The sequence below is a fragment of the Pan troglodytes genome, chromosome 15 (assembly GCF_028858775.2).
Source record: "Pan troglodytes isolate AG18354 chromosome 15, NHGRI_mPanTro3-v2.0_pri, whole genome shotgun sequence".
NCBI lineage: Eukaryota > Metazoa > Chordata > Mammalia > Primates > Hominidae > Pan > Pan troglodytes.
The window spans coordinates 91,908,245-91,927,132 of NC_072413.2; the positions used below are offsets into that span (position 1 = coordinate 91,908,245).

The 18,888-nt window shown below is 50.6% G+C and overlaps 1 long non-coding RNA gene across 1 annotated transcript; it reads right to left on the minus strand.

Moving 5' to 3' along the window:
- Positions 1-4,891: 4,891 nt before the first annotated feature.
- LOC107968241 (uncharacterized) lies at positions 4,892-9,366 on the minus strand. The gene is made up of 3 exons (XR_001709306.3): positions 9,087-9,366; positions 8,138-8,280; positions 4,892-5,552 (listed from the first exon to the last, which is right to left on the minus strand). It is a non-coding gene; the product is annotated as an uncharacterized LOC107968241 (long non-coding RNA).
- Between the last annotated feature and the right edge of the window lie 9,522 nt (positions 9,367-18,888).

Genomic DNA, 18,888 nt, shown 5'->3' on the forward strand with positions numbered 1-18,888 from the left:
CTTAGGGCCACTGTAGGAAGAGGCATTCCCAGCTTCTAGGGAGGGAGAGGGAGGAGGGGACTATTACACAATGGTGAAAAGCCAGAGGGAAGCCCTCGGGGCTGTGGGAGCCCCGAGGGGTTCATCAATCCTGGACTGGGGGGGTGGTCTAGAGTGTTTGCTGGAGTGAGCGATACTTAGACTGGGTCTTGAAGGATGAGTAGGAGTTTGCCAGAAATGAAGTAGGGGTATAGCTGTAGGTGGAGGGCATGACACTTACAACGGTGGAAAAATGAAGGACAGTGTGGGGACTCCCGGGACATAGAGTGGACTCTCTGGCCATGTATGTCTGTCCCTGCTCTCTGGACAACTTCAGAGAACTGGCATATGGGCTGGGAGTGGGGGTGGTGGACGGAGGTGAGGCTGGAGGGGCCAGGAGCACCGTCTTTCTTCTCTTCCCGGGGTTGGTCCACCTGCCCCCAGCTGCAGACAAGCCCCATACTAGGCCTGAGGCCCAAAGGTCACCTTGCTCAGGAATCTGTCTGCCATAATGAAGGAGCCGCTACTCCCTCCCCTGACTCCATCTCCTTCTGCTGCCTCAGTTCCATGCTCTGCCCCATCTCGCCAGATTCCTGCGGCAACCCTGCACTGGTTCCCAGCTTCAACCAAACCCCACCCTCCACATGGCCCTGGACGACCTTCTTCGTGCATCCTTCACTTGTGAAGAGCCCCTCAAGAAGGCGGCATCACCTTCAGGATGTGATGGACGCACTCACAGGCAGGAGGGGAGGCAGGTGGGATCAGACCCTAATGCTCCAGGAGACAGGGACAGTTCAAATCAAGGGCACCTAGGACCTCCGTGATGCCGGATCCCAGGCTGTGGCTGCACCTGACCCCACAGCAGCGTCAGCCAAGCTTGATCCCACCCTGCTCCTGAGGCTGCTTCTCCACTTGACTGCTGGACACAGGGGGCTCTCCTGGTTTCACTCCTTGTTCTTTTTCACTTCTCCTCCACATGCATGTTGTCTGCAGCAGGAATGAGTCCTGACCCTTTCTTGTCCCTCATCTCTGGGGCAATCTTCTAACAGTGGAGGGAGTCAGCCTAACCGACTCCATTTTGCCTCTGCCCTCATAGTAAAACCTTTTAGGTAAAACTTAAGCAACCCGTGGCCCACGGGCCCCATGCGGCCTGGGAGGCTTTGAACGCAGCCCAACACAAATTCATAAACTTTCTTAAAACATTATTAGATTTTTTTGCGACCTTTTTAAAGATCTTCAGCTATCATTTTTTGTTGTTGTTGTTGTTTTGAGACAGAGTCTTGCTCTGGCACCAGGCTGGAGTGCAGTGGCGCGATCTCGGCTCACTGCAACCCCCACCTCCTGGGTTCAAGCAATTCTCTAGCCTCAGCCTCCTGAGTTGGGATTACAGGCATGTGCCACCACACCCAGCTAATTTTTTGTATTTTTAGTAGAGACGGGGTTTCACCATGTTGGCCAGGATGGTCTTGATCTCCTGACCTCGTGATCCACCCGCCTTGGCCTCCCAAAGTTCTGGGATTACAGGCATGAACCACCGTGCCCGGCTTCAGCTATCATTTGTGTTCGTGTATTTTATGCGTGGCCAAAGACAATTCTTCTTTCATTGTGGCTCAGGGAAGCCAAAAGATTGGACACCCCTGCTTTAGGTTAAAAACTTCTGCTGGCAGGGCACGGTGGCTCACGCCTGTAATCCCAGCACTTCGTGAGGCCGAGGCAGCAGATCACGAGGCCAGGAGATTGAGACCATCCTGGCTAACACGGTGAAACCCCGTCTCTACTAAAAAAAATACAAAAAATTAGCCAGGCTTGGTGGAAGGTGCCTGTTGTAGTCCCAGCTACTTGGGAAGCTGAGGCAGGAGAATGGCGTGAACAACCCAGGAGGTGGAGCTTGCAGTGAGTGGAGATCACGCCACTGCACTCCAGCCTGGGTGACAGAGTGAGACTCCGTCTCAAAAAAAAAAAAAAGAAAAGCTTCTGCTTAGCTTTGCATGTAGGCTAGCTAATTACTTGCAGTTCAACTTTAAGAAAATAATGATAACAGCTCCTTTCCAAAACTAACTCCCGAGGAGATAAGGACGTGTACACACGAGGAACAGTATTTCGTTAAAGATTTATAGGAACACTGTGGCCTGACCTACTTCATCTGAACAGAAGTCAACTGACCAAGAACAAAGATGTTTCACAACCTCCTCAGACCCTTGCTCACACCCACATGGCTGTGGTCGTCGGTCACTTCTTGACCTCAACTCCCTCCTCTTCCCTTCTTGACATTAAAGGGAGCCTGAAGTTCCTACTAACTTAAGAAGTTTCTTTAGAACACTAGTCCACCATCTTCTCGGTTTGCTGGCTCTCCGAGTGAAGTCGCTTTCCGTACCCCAACACCTTGTCTCTTAACTTACTGGACTTACTGGCTGTTGGGCGATGACTGGTATGAGCTTGGACTCAGCTAGACTCTCATCCTGGCCTCAGATGCCTACACACTGCGGACTCCCACACCTGACCTCTCTCCGAGGACCCAAACTCAAATTTCTTTTTCTTTTCTATTTATTTATTTAATTAATTATTTATTTATTTTTTGAGACGGAGTCTTGCTCTGTCACCCAGGCTGGAGTGCAGTGGTGCAATCTTGGCTCACTGCAACCTCTGCCTCCCAGGTTCAAGCAATCCTCCCACCTCAGCCTCCCAAGTAGCTGGGATTATAGGCACGCGCCATCACGCCCCGCTAATTTTTGTATATTTTGTAGAGATAGAGTTTTGCCCAGGCTGGTCTCGAACTCCTGAGCTCAAGCTATCCTCCCACCTCAGCCTCCCAAAGTGCTGGGATGACAGGTGTGAGCCGCGGCGCCTGGCCCACACTCAGATTTCTAACTGCCTTCGTGACCCTGCCCTGCACGTGCACTACTAATCGGCACCTCTGATTTCTGGTGACCAGAACGGAACTTTGGATTCCTTCCCCGAAGCTGGCTTCTCCCACAGCCCCCGTTTCCTCAGAAAACAGCCCTTCTGTTTACCTAGTGGCTCGGGCCAAAATTGAGGGGTTACCTTTGATTTCTCCCTCTCTTGAAAGCCCCACACTCACCCTTGTCCAGGGAGCTCTACCTGTAAGGGCCTCACCATCATGCCAGGCTCCAGCTTGACATTCAGGTCTCAGCTGAAGTGTCCCCAGGGCCTCCCTGACCCGTCCATGGCCCTGTTGAATCCTCTGCCTGGGGCCCATCGCTGCCGGAAGCTCCATTTGCTTAGTTAGTGTCTGTGCCTCCCCCACAGTGGAATGATCTGGGGCCTTCCTGGGGTCCTGCCACATCCCCACCTCCAGGAGACGACCCGGCACTGAGCAGGTACTCCAGGTGGGTTTGCTGGGGAGCAGGTGGAGGGTCCAGGAGTGCTCAGGACTGGGAAGGGGACACTGCTTTGGAGGAGCAGGGAAAAGAGCTCAGGCAGAGAGAATGAGGGTGGGCAGTGGAGGGGACCAGTGGGGGAGGCCACATGCAAGACCCCCGGGGCTGATGCTGCTGCAGCCCTCGGAGCACCCTCTTGGAATGCTGTCTTCGACTCTAGCCTTTGCTTTCACCGTGGCCACAAGCCTCCTGTGCCACCACACACTCACATTCTGATTGAAGCCCCTCTCTTCACCATCTCGGAAAGCAGCACTGCCGAAGACCTCTCTGCACGTGTGGACTGGCTAAAGTCCTTTGCCACGCCTCCTCATGCTGCAACTTAATCATCTGTGTCTCGGTCTCACTCGCTCTTGGGGTGCATCCTCCCTGGGGTCCTGAGAGCCCAGCTTCCCCACCCATGTCAACATGAAACCATTGACCAGCTCCTCCCGGGGGCTCCAGACTCTGCAGTTGGAAGAGGCAGAAGTGCCCTCTGCTGGCCACTGGCTGGCTCCCTGCACCCCAGAGCAACAATCAGGAGTTGAGAGATGAGAAGCCAAGCTCAGCCCTTGTCCCTAACCCTTCTTGTCCTCCCCAACCCCACCCATCACCCGCCCTGTGTTCCCCCAAGTGCACATCTCCCCTTCTGGAACCCTCCTCTTCAAATCTTCCCTCTTGTTCTTCCACTGGTTCATCCACACCCAATCTACACCCCATCCACACCCCCATCATCTGTAAGACTCAAGTTAGTGTCACTTCCTCCAGGAAGCCTCCCCTGACTTCATCCAGGGGAACTGGCCTCGCCTGCCTTCTACTCTTGCCGTCTTTATGAGGACACTCCTCACAGTTTCTGCCACTGCACAGTCCTCATCTGTCCATCTGCCTCTCCCTGCAGGCGACTGCACTCCCTGGGGATGGGGACAATGGCCCTGATGTCCTCAACACCCAACCTAGAGCTGTGCAGGGCAGAGGCTCACACGGAAAATGTTTGCTGAATGAAGTCAACTGACTTTGGAGGTTCTGAGCAGGACTTCTCTGAGGTGGGTGCCCTGGAGCAAAATCCAATATACATATTGGGGAACAAAAACAATATACATAAATATGTGCTCATTAAGAAACATTTCAAACAACAGAAAAGTTTACAAACTAAAAAATGCAACCCTTTTCAATTGTTTCCCAGCCTACAACCTTTCATAAATCACTGCTATTCTCAGTGTGGGGTGTGTTTGTCCCAAACGTTCCCAAGCATTCCCTTTGACTTTATTTTACCTTTCTTCTTTTTTGTTTCTAACATAAATGGGGTCATACAGTACCTATAATTGTATCCCTTTTTTTCATGAAAAGATCCATCTTGAGGTCCTTCTAAGTCAGCAACTGTAGGTTTATGTCATTCTTTTTAGTGGCTGCAAAGCATACCGTACCCAAGTTCTGCCACAGTGTCTAAATCCAAGGCTTGTCAGTTATATCTCAGTAAAGCTGGGGACAAATGCTAGGTGTTTGGTTTTTTGATTTGGTGGCTTTTTATTTTACTGTTTTTTGCAGTTGCAAACATTTCTGCAAACATCTTCATGCCCGACTCTTTGTGTCCATGTGCACATATTTCTCTAGAATTGACTCTTAGAAGTGGAAATGTTGAGTCTGAGAGCATATCTATTTCACATTCTAATGATACTAGCAAACTCCCTCCAAAAAATGGATACCAATTGACACTCGCATCAACAATGCATACATGTCTGTTTTTTTCCACATTCTTGACAGCGTTGGGTGTTATTAGATGTAAAATTTTTTTGACACATCTAATCATCTCAACCTTCAAATCCGGCTTAACTCTGATTAAAGCGGGTATTTCCAGAAGCCCTCACAGAACAGAGCTTTGGAAAGGGTGCATGGTAGAGAGATGAGCCTCTAGCCTCCCAGAGCAGCAGCTGGTAGCTCCACTTCCTTTTCCTTGTCCAGGGAAGGAAAGTCTCTCCCAGAACTCTTGGTCCTGGAGTCATAGCCCAAGCCCCTCAGCAGTTCCCTCAGGAGCAGAGGGTCTCCTGGGTCAACCAGAATCCCCACCGAGGTGGAGTTGCTTCTGGCAACATCTCCAGTCTGAATGTGATCCCAGGCGATACTTAAGGAAGCAGCTCCCTCCTGTTCTCTGAAAAATGCTGTCTGCAAGGGAGAATATGCATTTGGGAGAACTGGAGACTTACAAAGGCGGTTAAGCACAGTGAGCCCAGGAGAATATGAAACAAAGTGTATGTCCTGCAAGAACCACAGGTTTTGGAGATGTTAAGAGTGGCCTGCTGGGCCCACAGAGGGGGCTGCTGGAGCATCAGAGGGGCTCACCTCTTATTCCCCTCCCTCCCCGCCGACCCTAGACAAGAAGGAATCTATTTGGAGAATGACACTTGGAAAGAGCTTGCCATTTGTGTTGCCTAAAAAGATATAGAGAAAGGAGCAACGGGGCGTTTCCAACATTCAAACAGTGTCCCATTCATCCCAGATTCCGAGGTCCTCCTGGTCAGCACATGGGAGGTGCGGGGGCAGATGGCCCACAGACACCGGGATTGTGTTTGCAGACTTTAATCTCCTAAGAGCCCAGGGATGCCCTCCAGGGCTTGCTGGCTTGCCTGCCTTCCTGTTTTTATCCTAATAGGCCTTATACAAAGACTTTAAAATGACTCATGGAAAAACCCAAGCTAGGGAAGAGGGCTGGAGTCAGCCACCAAGTGGAGGACGGTGGGAGGCCCACAGGGACGCTCATCAGTGACCCAGGAACCTGAGTGGTCTCAAAAATGCATCTGCAGGAAGGTCAGGACAGGGAAAGTGGGTGCTGGGGGACACAGAATGAACGCTTATTGGAGAACGTCCTGGGAAAGAGAAAAACACCGGTGCTAAAATACATCCCCGAGATGGGCATGGTATTTAATTTCCAACCTGCTTCCATTTGTATGTACTCAGACGTTTTTTCCTCCTATGAGGAAGGCAGAGTGGGTTTTATTAGCCCTATTTACTAATGCCCAGAGAAGGGGTGTCCTCCCAGGTAGCACCCCTGACCCAGAGGCAAGGCTTCTCCTCCCAGTTTCTTAGGAACCTGTGGGCCTTATTTGCCTGGCCAACTATTCTGCATCCTTTACGGCTCAAATCTGCCACCAGAGCTGTCCCCAAGGCCTCTACTATCAGCCCTTCTGCTTGTGTCCAACTAACACTCCGAGCCATGTCCTGTCATTGTGTGCTGTAACTGTCATCTTCGGGCTACACAGTAGGTAAACTCCTCTCCCACCTCCTCCACCTCCCCTGGCCTGGCCTCTCCCACTCGGCGTGGCTGAGCAGAAGTGTGTGGAATAGCTGGATGGGAGTGTCAGTAGATGCTAAGGGACAACTAGACATGTCACTGCAACCCTGAAGCCAAAGTAAGCCAGGGTGCCTCAAATGTGCACCACCTGCCTGGCAAAACCACTGTGGGGTTCTGAGGATCCCAGTTCTACTCAGGAAAAGGAGAAAGACAATCCTGGGATCCAGGTGGAGGATGGAGGTAGAGAAGGAAAAGGAGCCAGAGTCTGGAATGCCTCAGAGGTGCTGGCACAGGGAGGGAAGGGGCAGGGCGGGGGCTACTGGCCTAGGCACCTTCAAGAACGGACGGAAAGGCTTCTTTCACCGGAAGCACGGAGGCCCCGAGCAATTCCAAGGGCTCCCTCTCGTGGCCATTTGAGGCCAAAGCTGAGTGTTCAGGTGAATCCTGCATTTTCCTCTGTTAGCCAAGGGTGCAGAAAATGGGTTCAGAAGAGAGAGGAGGAGCACTGGTCTTGGAGTCAGGATTCATGTCCTGACCATGCCACTAATTCACCAGGTTGCTTTGGGCAAACCACTCCACCTCTCAGCCTCAGTTTCCTCACCTGGTTAATGAAGTGGTCTACCTGGCACCATGGCTCATGCCTGTAGTCCCAAAGCTTTTGAGGCCAAGGCAGACGGATCATTTGAGGCCAGGAGGTTGAGACTAGCCTGGGCAACATATCAAGATCCTGTCTCTACAAAAAAAAATGTTTATGTAATCCCAGCACTTTGGGAGGCCGAGGTGGGTGGATCACGAGGTCAGGAGTTTGAGACCAGCCTGGCCAATATGGTGAAACCACATCTCTACTAAACAATACAAAAAAAAAAAAAAAAAAATTAGCCAGGTGTGGTTGCGCATGCCTGTAGTCCCAGCTATTTAGGAGGCTGAAGCATGAGAATCACTTGAACCTGGGAGGCAGAGGTTGCAGTGAGCCAAGATCATGCCACTGCACTCCAGCCTGGGCAACAGAGTGAGACTCCATCTCAAAAACAAAAAAAATGTTTAGAATTAGCCAGCATGGTGGGGCGCATCTGTAATCCCCACTACTCAGGAGAATGAGGTGGGAGAATTGCCTGAGCCCAGGAGTTCGAGGTTGTAGTGAGCCATGATCATGCCACAGCACTCCAACCTGGGTAACAGACTAAGACACTGTCTAAAAACAACAAACTAAGAGGGTTGGATGAGATGAATGGCTCTCACAAATGAGAGTCCTGAGATAAACACTCTGCACATGTTACTGTAGCCTGTCCCAATGACATGGCAGGACTTTGGCTTTGAGATGATAGTGACATTGATGGGTTGTTTCTGTGCTTAGCTCCGTAGCACAGGCCAGCTCTGGGCTGAGCACTCCACATGTGATGGCAGGCAGGTGCCACACACAGAGGAAGAGGCTGAGGGTCAGAGAGGTTACGTGACTTACCCTTGGCCACGCAGTTGGTGAGTGGCAGAACTGGGACCTGAAGCCAGGTTTATGGCTCCAGAGCTCCCCAGTCTCCTCGCCCATGGTGTTTCTCATGGTTTCTAAGGTCCTTTTCATCTCCAGCTATCTGTGATTCAAGGTGTCTGACGAAGAAAAGAGATTCACAGGAGAGAGTGGGATCTTGGCAGGTAGATAAGATAGGAACCAAAGAGACAGTTGACAGGACAGTCAGGCCTAGAGAAACCTCATAGACGAAAAGCACGGTCTTTACAGGAGAAGAAATTATGACCACCACTCAATTAGCCATCAAAACTATGTTTTCTGGGCCACCAAGGAGCACAAGAAAGGGCCCCATTGTACGAAAACATGTTGAACTAAAATATCATCAGACTTTAAAAATAAACTTTGCAACTGCCCACACCAAGCTTGCTGTCTCTGAGCAGCCTGGAAGTTCTCGAATATCCATCCATTTATCCATCTGTCCAACCATCCATCCATCCACACATCCATTTATCCACCCACCCATCTCCCCATGCCTCCATCCATCCACCCATCCATTCAATTGCCCACCTATCTACTTATCCATCCAACCTGTCCATTCAGTCATCTACTTCCCCATCCATCCGTCCACCCACCCATTTCCCCATCTTTCCATCCATCCATCCATCCATCCATTTACCCATCCATCCAACCCTGAAGCCAAAGTAAGCAAGGGTGCCCCCTCGCTTACTTTGTGCACCCTCATCTACCCATCCATTCATCCATATGTCTGTCCATCAAACATTGTTGAGCCCTGAGCTACTGGTGCCTTATTCTCAAGAGCTCCTAATTGGATATTATTGGATATTATATGTCTCAGACATGTAGGGCAAAAAATGCAGACATGTGTTGCATTAATTATCTATTGCAACAGATTGCTTAGCAGCTTGAAACAACAAACTTGGATTACCTCACACAGTATCTGTGGGTCAGGAGTCTGGGAGTGGCTGAGCTAGGCTCAAGGTCTTTCATGAGGTTGAAGTTAAGATATTGACTGGGAATGGAGGATGTGCTTCCAGAATACTTGCTTATATGGCTACTGACAGGAGACCTCAATTCTCCACTGGCTTTTGGCTCAAGTCCTCTCAGCTCCTCATCACATGGGCCTCTCCTCAGGGCTCCTTGAGCATCCCTACAACATGGCAGCTGGCTTCCCCTAGAGCTGATCCAAGAGATCAAGGAGGAAGCTGCTGAGCCTCTTATGACCTCATCTCTGAAGTCACAGATGGTCACTTCATATCATTCTATTCACTAGAAGAGTGACTAAATCCAGACCACACTAAGGGGAGGAGTATTAGGCTCCACTTCTTAAAGGGATGAGTATCACAGAGCTTTCGACATACTTTAAAATCATCGCATGTGTGGAAGGTGCTGAGATAGAGTGTGAAGGATACTGAGAGGCAAGAGGGAGAACGTGGTCAATTCTACCTAGAATAATAGAGGGAGTCAGAGAAGTAAAGTTCTAACGAGGCGATAACGAATGGGCTGAGTTCTGTCCTAGACCTGGAATGTGACCTTAAACAACCCACCATCCCTTCCTGGGTCTCTGTGTTGTGGAAATAAATTGGGACCACCCAAAGGAGATCAAACAGAGGGCATTCATTGTGTGCTTGGTATGGCAAGGGAATGGGCCACTGTCACTTGCATTTGACAGAGACTCCCAGGCAGGCAGGGTGAGGGGAAGCATCATAGTGAAAAGGGGGAGGCCTCAGGTGTGCCCTGACTGGAGGTTGTTGCATGGGGAAGCGGGAGGTGGCTAGCTGGAAGCCCGACATCTTATGTGATTGCATTAGGAGCATATTTGGCTTTCTCTCATGGGTGTTGAGTTGGAAGCAGTAGTCAACAATAGGGAAGCTGACCAGGATTGACAGAGCCGTGACCATTCTGGGCCCATTGCCACAGAGGTTTGGTTTGGCTTCATGTGCTGCTTGCTGCAGAGATTGTGGGCCAAGGTTCTCTTTTCCTACACAGGCAGGCCATTGTCTGTTTGTACTTTGGGCTTTCGGGGTCCTCCCCTGAAAATCAAAGGTTGGTTGGCTGAGCTCTGAGGTCCTGCCCAGCCCTGACATTCTGAGGATCTGGCTTCTTCACCTGGAAATGAGGTGTACAGAGATGGAGATGTACTGGATGGAAAAAGGACTGGCTAGTCTGAGGGGCGGCCATGCCAGAGGTGAGGCCTTGTGGACAAACTGGAGATGAAAGACAGGGAGATGCCTCGAATGGACCCTCCTTCCTGCGGGTACTCCCAGGAGTTTCCAATTCTCAGCATCCCAGCATCTTTGACTCTGGACCTGGAAGGTTACAGGTCACCTCAGGCAACTTCCCCAGTGCACACACTGATGCTTAAATCTGCATTACTATCTTCTCCCAAACTGGCAGTCTTATTCTTGCTCGATTACCTCTGGAGACAGCAAGCTCACTCTCAGTGGAGACAGGGGTGTGGCCCATCTGGTCTGGCACATGAGGTGGCTTCCAAGATGGCTGGTACGTGTGCGGTGCTCAGCCCCTGAGCACTCATCCCACCACATCCTCCCCAGGCTGACCCTGCCCTTCCCTCTTACCCCGTGCAACAGCGGCTGAGGATTTGCCTCAGGAAGGACCCTGGCAAAAAGAGAGGGGAAGTTAGAAGGGAACCCAGCCTTTTTCCAATGCCACCTCCATAGGGAAGCCTTTTCATCAGATTAGCAATGGTCTGGAGGAAACGGGACACAGGACTGGTAAATTTTGACATGGAAATGGAGATGAGGAAAAACCTGTAAGTGCTCTTCAACTGTTATGTCTTTGCTATGACAGCACAGACCTCCTAGTGTCCCCATCTCATCTGATGGTCACCATCACCCTGAAGGGCATGGCAGGGTCCCTCCTCCCAGGTCCCCCCTCTTAGGGTGTGACTCCACCACCTGCCTGCTTGCCCAAGCCTGCAAGTCTCTCTGAACTTTTCTTCTCCTTTGTGCCCCCATTTCTGACCCTATAAAGTCTATTTCCTAATGGGCACAGAAACCCATCCTTCCTGTCCCTCCCCGGCCACTGTAGTGCAATAGTCATGCCCAGAGGCTGAGGCCCAACAATCTGGGCGCAATTCATGGCGCTGACATGAATAAGTTGTGAGGCCTCTGGTGCCCGATCCCCCCTTGTTAAGCCCATCTCTCATCCTCATAGCGTCCCTTCCCCACCATCCAGCAGGATGAAGCCCACCCCACCCTCCCTTCCTCTGTTCCTGAAGCCCAGCCCACCCTCCCTTCCTCTGTTCCTGAAGCCCAGCCCACCCTCCCTTCCTCTGTCCCAGCCTCTGCCCCATCAGCCTATCCTCCAGGTTCTATCACACCCAGTAGCCCACACAGATGTCGGTGAGCAGAGGACTCTTTAGCCCAGCTCTTAATGAAGGAGATGGAGGGGTGGGGGCTTGGGAAATAAATATACCAAACAACTCGATGACACAGGCCTTTTCTGCATGGAATTAAATTCACATGCAGATGGAGGCAGTAGCCCTGTAGGTGGACTGCTGGGGTTTGTGTCTGGCTCTGCCATTTACTAGCTGTGACCTTCAACAAGTCACTTCCCCAGTCTGTGCCTTAGCTTCCTCATCTTAAGATGGGCTGCTAATAGTATCTACTCATGGGTTGTAAGACAGATAGCCCTTCCCAATGCAGGTGGACACCATCCATTCTGTTCAGGGCCTGCATAGAACAGAAAGATGGAGGGAGAGTGAGTTTGCTTTCTGCCTGTGACTGCTTGAGCTGGGACATCGATCTTCTGCCCTCAATGTTCCTGGCACTCAGGCCTTCAGATCTGAACTGGAATCTCCACAGTGGGCTTTACTGGGTCTCCAGCTTGCAGACAGTGAATTGTGGGACTTCTCCAGCTTCACAATCACGTGAGCCAATTCCTTCTAATAAATATCCTCGTATGTGTGTGAGCTGTTGGTTCTGTTTCTCTGGAGAACTCTGATTAATACACCACATGCTTAGAATAGTGGCTGGCACATAGTAGGTACTCAACGAGTATTAGCAAATATTACTATCTTACCTGGTTCCATAAATACTCTCCCACTGAAAAGGTGTTCCTTTGTGTCTCACCTTGGAAGTGACAAGGCCACCAAACCCAATCCTTGCATGTTTCTCCAGGAGGCCTCTCTGGTCTTGTCTGGTGTCCATGAGCCCAGTTGCACCAGGGACTCCAAGGCCAGGCCTGTGGGGTGCTGAGACAACTGGCCTCTTAGTGCTGAGTGGGCGCCAGCGTCCCTCTGATGGCTGCCACCTGCAGCCACCTCTAGGCCCCTGCTGGCCAGGAGGTATGGGAAGCTCTGGGTGCACACCAGTTTCAGGGATGAGGCTGGGATCAGGGAAAAAAGTATGTCTGCTTGTCTGGTAGGGTCTGCCTCCCAACTCCACATGACTCAGTTTAATTCAGTTAATTCCCAAAGCACTTCTGAGCCCCTACTCTGAGCCAGTTGGACTGTCAGGGCCCCAGAAATAAACCAGAGCCAGTCCCTGTTTTTAAGATATTCCGCAGAGCCTCGATCTTTCTGCAGATGGACTTCAGGGGTTTAAGAGCGGGACTGCCGCCCCAGCCCACCCAAGTCACAACCACAGCTGATCCCTCCAACTCATCTCACATTTTGGTCTTCAGTGAGACAGTTGCTTAAAAGAAAAATTTGCTTTTTTCTTTTTCTTTTTTTTTTTTTTGAACAGCCTTGGAAATAGGGCTCATATTAAACGTGGCCTTGATGTATGAGTTTAATTCTGACAGTGAATGAGGGAGTGAGAGGAAAGAGGGCAGTCCAGGTAGAGGAAACAGCTTGAGCAAAGGTGCGGCTGTGTGCTTCTCAGAGGGGAAGGAGGGACATTTACTGAAGATTTGCCCTGAGCCGAGTGTGAGTGAGCACCCAGATATTCAGCTCTCATGAGATTCCTGCAAAGAGGATGCTATTATCCTCATTGACTGATGAGGCTCAGAGAGGCAAAGTAAAGGTCAGGGCATAGGCTTGGGAATCACACCCAGCTGGGAGATTTCCAGCACACATGCACTTTCTACTGCCAGAGGCTCCTTGAGGGGAGGCAGAGTTCCAAGCAGGTTTCATGCTGGGTGTGGCCAAGACAGACTCCAGTTGCTGGGCTTGAGTTAGCATGGCTCCCAGATGTTAGAGCAGGCTCACTGGGCAGAGTTGGGCTAACAGGGAGGGCTTGGGGCTGTCATCATTCACGGCCACATGGACACGGCTCAACCATTTATAATTAGAGTTATAACTTAAAACAATCAACAAAAAAGACTTGGTAAGTATCTTCACCTCCCAGCATACACACATCACATCTATTATTGCCACAAATAATTCGTGACCAAAGGAAGCTGGTTCAGAAGCCCAGCCCTGTGTTAAGGTCCCGTGGGGTCTGAGCAATGTGAAAATACCCTGGGAACAGATAGATCTCTTCTGTGTCCTCCCAAGGCCTCTGGAGTTCCTAGGATAGTCATCTTATAAAGTGGTTGGTGGGAAATAAGCCATGAAAACAACAGAAACGTGATAGGTAGGTAAGTAGATAGACAAGGGGATTGGATGGATGGATGGATGAATAGATGATAGATGATAGATAGATAGATAGATAGATAGATAGATAGATAGATAGATAGAACACAGATAGGAAGGGAGGGGGCCAGACTGGGAGTTGGCAAGGATAATGCCCCACAGTCCTGCCTAGCTGGACAGGATCAGGGCCAGCTAGGAGCAGGGAATGGACCGAGATGAGGCAGAGCTGCCACTGTCAGAACCAAAGGCCCAGAGGCTGCTCTGTGCAGGGGCTTCATCATCCCCCAAATACAGGGTCTGAATGTACAGCTAACTTCCCCAGGCAGAGATCTTGCTTTCATCAAAACTGTAAGCCCAGAAAGTGCTGGCACATAGTAGGTGCTCAAGGCACACTTTTGAGTGAATGTGTGGAAAGGCTCGCCCACATCCTAACTGGACTTCATAGGCAAACCGTCCTCCCAGCTGCCTCAGGCCTGGAAGAAGCAGTATGTGTGCCCCAACTTGAAGGGCAGGTGGTATCAGTAGCACTGGCTGTGGGGCCTGAGGATCCAGTGCAAGGCCTGACTTTGCTATTAACTGAGAGTTCAGTTCACCGTATACAACAGCCCTCTGAGGTGGACACCACTATCCCCATTTTACAGACAAGGAATCTGGGACCTCAAGAGATCAAGCCATTTGCCCAAGGTCACAGAATGTGGCAGTCGTAAAACATGGCCCCTCCAGAAACATTTTTAAAAGAAACAAAGAAAAAGAATTAAAAAAAAAACAAAAGAAAAAAACATGGCTCCAAAGTTCTTTGACCTTCCTCCCATTGAGAGATGCGGTCTACATCCTTACTCTTGAGTCCGGGCTCTGTGACTGCTTGGCTAAGAGAATACTACAGAAGTGATGTGGTGCTGGTTTTGGTTTCTAGGCCCCAGTCATAAGAAACTAGCAGGCTCCACTTCCTGTCTCTTGAGATGTTTACATTTGAAACCCAGCCGCCATGCTGTGAGGAAGCCAGGAAGCCACAAGGAGAGGTCACTGGAGCTGTGCCTGCAACAGTCCAGCTCAGGCCACAGCCAGCAGCCAGCATCAAGGCCCAGACATGAGTGAGGAGGACTTTGAGATGGCTCCAGTCCCGGCTGTCACATCACCCCCAGTCTTTGAGTCTTTCCAGCCCCAGACATTGCAGATGGAGATATGTGGCTCTCACTGCCCTTGCTGAATTCCTGACCCATGAGTACCGCTGAGTTCAGGGAGGTTGCTACAGCAATAGTGACAGGGGCACGCATCTGACGGCAGTGGGGCCATGGCTGGAAAACAGGTCCTGCTGACACCAGAACCCATCTCTTCTCCACTGCCTCAGTTTACCTGGAGCATCTGCATTTCAGATGCACTGCCTGAGGTGATGGGGCCCTTGAGGGGTGATTGGGCCAAGCCTAGGAGGTTCATAAATAACACTCCCAGCTGCTCCGTGGGCTGGCGCATCTGTGTAGAGCTGGCCCCTAGGAAGAGACAGATGTGAAGTGTCACGGAGCTCCCTGAGCTCAGATGGGCGTGGATTCTGATCTCAGGTCTGCCAATTCCTAGCTGCATGAACTTGGGCAGGTCACTCTGTGCCTCAGCTTCCTCCTCTGTACAGCGGGGTTACCAAGAAGGACCGGATAGCCCTGTCGGTGTGTGAGATTGAGGCCCTGTGTGCCTCTGTGAACTGAATGTTATCAAAGCTCTTATTGGGGCTTAAAAGTCTCAGAGCATCAGCTTAGGATGGGCCAGCATTCAATGGGAGGGTCACAGGCCCCAGGGCAGGGCTGTACGGGAGGGGGAGATCCAGGCGAGGTCCGAGGTCCGAGGTCCTGAGTAGAATGCTCTCCTGCACTGTACCAGGGAGCTCTGTGCGGGAGTCAGAAGCCTGCGTCCTAGCATGGAGCTAGGGTGTTTCTGGGGACTGTGACCATTCACGATAGGACTCAACCTCCTTGGGGAGAGACCTGGCAAGGGACCTGCCAAGACCCTGGCTCCATGGCAAGAGAAACTGAGACAGGGGCCAAGAGGCGTGGGCTGAGCCAGTGCCCAGGAGTGTAGGAAGCTCTCATTCATTGACAGTGTATTTCCTGTGCACGTCTGGGTGTGAGGCTCTGTTCTAGGCATAGGGATACAGCAAGAAACAAGAACCCAAGTCCCTGCCCCTGTGGGACCTGTGCTGTGGTGGGCAGACAGGCAATGAATGCAATCAATACCCAGAGATCTCATGTACCCAGCGCCAGGGAGAGGAAGAAAGCAGAGAAAGAGGTGAGGTTGGAGAGTGGGAAGCCCGCACTAGCGAGTGAGTTGAAAAAAGACAGAAAAGCTGGGGAGGGTGAGCCGTGCAAGTATCCAAGGCAGGAGCTGGCAACATTTTTCCCTAAAGGACCAGACTATAAATACTTGAGGCTTTGTGTGCACTCTGGGGTCAGTCACAACCCTCAACTCCACTGTTGTAGGGCAAAAGCAGCATAGACAATATGTCTATGGCTGTGTTCCAATAAAACTGGCCTGGCTGTGTTCCAATAAAACTTTATTTACACAAACACGTGGCAAGCCTATCAGTGCAACCACTGAGCTAAGGGAAGAGAATTCCAGGAAGAGGGAACAGCAAGTGCAAAGGCCCTTGGGTGGGAGTGAGCCTAGTGCCTGAGGAACAGCAAGAAAAAGGATGTGGCTGGTGAAGGATGACCAGTGGATAAGGTTAGAAAAATAACTGGCAATGGAACAGGGAAGAGGGAGAGAAGAGGCTCTTGCTTGACTTGGCCCTGTTCAGGGCTCATCCAGGGACCCTCACCCTGGGGATGTGGCTACAGACCCAACTCTAAGGTCCACTGAATACACCTGAACTCACATCCACTGCCATGCTTCTTGCTCTGGGGAGGATTGGCTGAGATCTGTTGAAACATCAGCAAGAATTCTCACCCTGGGAGTGGTCTACAGCCCTCTAGCCCACGTCTTCCCAGTCTTCTCCTTTATCTATATGCTTGTTTCCAGTGGAGGGTCTTGACTATAAGTTGTCCAGGTTCTTGGCATTTTGAACAAAGAATTGGACAAAATGCACAAACAAAACAACAAAAGAATGAAGCAATGATTTACTGAAATGAAAGTACATAGTGGGAGCATACTTGAGCAAGTGGCTCAAGAGCACTGGTTGCAAATCTTCTAGGGTTTATGTACCCTCTAGAGGTTTCCCATTGGTTATACAGAGTTACACCCTATGTAAATAAAGACTTGGCCCATGACCAGTCTGATTGGTGACAGGAGGTGACCGATCAGAGGTATTTTACATTTTACATGTGCAACACAGTGGGAAAACGGGTAGGGTTTGCAAAGGGAGTAGCCTCTAATCCTTGTTACTTGGGTGTGGAAAGATGGTGTTTTCCTTTTGATTCAGTTCTAGGAGGTCCGTGTGAATTGCCTTTGGGTCCCTGCCTCCAGACCCTATTCTCCTGCCTCACGCTCTTCCTCCCAGTCTCCCCTCCTCCCCAGACCAGCAGAGCTAAAACAATCCCTATTCATCCTTTAGCCTGCTGAAAGGGACCCCAGCCCGGGAGCTGGGCACTGTTTCCACCTAGCTTATCAGATGAGGAGTGTGAGGCCCGCACAGATGAAATCACTGCCCAGATGAGCGAGGCAGGAACGAAATGCAATTGTCTGACTCCTAAGGTGTGTGAGTGACCTCTGTGGGTGACAAACATGCTTCAAGGGGTTTGCCATGTGCCAGGCACTGGAATGCCATCCAAGGGGCCAACGTTGGTCTAGGAGAGCTCACCTTGGTGCTAGGGTGGAGGTAAGGGGGCCGCAGCGCTCACAGCAGTAACTCTTCACAGTGCCAGCACGCCCCACCAGGACCAAGTCAGGGAGCACGGGAATGGAATGCTGAGGCAGGTGAAAATGGCCCTTTTGCTGATGATGCAAATGCCCCTTTCCTGAGAGATGATGGCATATTCAGAGAATTTTGAAAAAGTCTGTTATGGGCTAGATTTGGGCTACAGACAGAGTTGTGATCAGAGGCCAGGAACTAAATGATAGATGCCGATGAAGAGTCTTCTATTACTCAAGTAGGACAGGTGCTCCAGGTGGCTGGGGTGGGGGCTGGGAATATGTAAGGCAAGAGGGCACAATGCCCACCGCCAACCCCACCTTCCCCTAAGGGCACTGTAGACACCGGCTGAGCCCAAACCCCAGCTCCTCTGCCACTAGGGGAGAGTTCTATCTCCCTGGTCCTAGTTTCTGAATCTGTCAAATGGGAAGAACAATACCCATCTCGGGTTTTATTGACTCATTTTGACTCATTGGTTTATTTGTTTAGTGAGGATTAAATGAGATGGCAAATATCTAACTCTTGGGGCATTGCAGTATTCAATGCGAGTTAGACCTCTGCCCCATCACTTTTCCCTTGGAAACTCCCATCCCAGGAGGCAAGGGATCCTCTCTGACGACGAAGGTGTGCTATTTGTGCAACATACCTGAGGGACAGTGTGGCTGGAGGGGTGGGAGCCAGGCACTGAGGGTGCACTTGCTGTTTACAGATTGTTTTATGACTGGCTGTTGGAGCTCCTAAAATGGCTCAGGAGCCAACCAACCATTTTACTCTATGTTCTGATTTGTTTATTCATTCATTCAGTCAGTCAGTCAGTCATTAAGCATGTATTATGTGCCTACTGCATGCAAAGATACATGGGGGATTCAACCTTTCTACTTAACCTTATCTCACCTCACTCCCTGCAGCGACCTCTCTTCGCCGCTGCACTGAGCTTCTCACTGTCTCCGCTCTCCAAAATGCCTAACACTCTCCGTCTCAGTGCCTTGACTCAAGGTATGGCTGTAGCCATCACTGCTGCCTCTCACCCCTGAAACAAAGCAGCATGTTAGAAGGATTTGGGTTCAGAGTCAGGAGGTAAGGATTCAAATCTTGGCTCTGTCTCTCACTAGCTGTTAAGGTCTTTAGTCTACCTGAGCCCCAGTTTCCTCATCTGCCAGATGGGAATGACATTAGGATCTATCACAGAAGGTTGTTGTGAGAATAAATACTATGAGATATGTAAGATATCTATTATGGCTAAGTCAGTGCCTGGCCTGGAGTTGAAACTTAGTAACAAATGTCTGTTGAATGGACCTGATGAATTCTGGCCTGGGAGGTGGGAAACTTGAATCTTGGTCGCAGGAATACGTGCTTGAA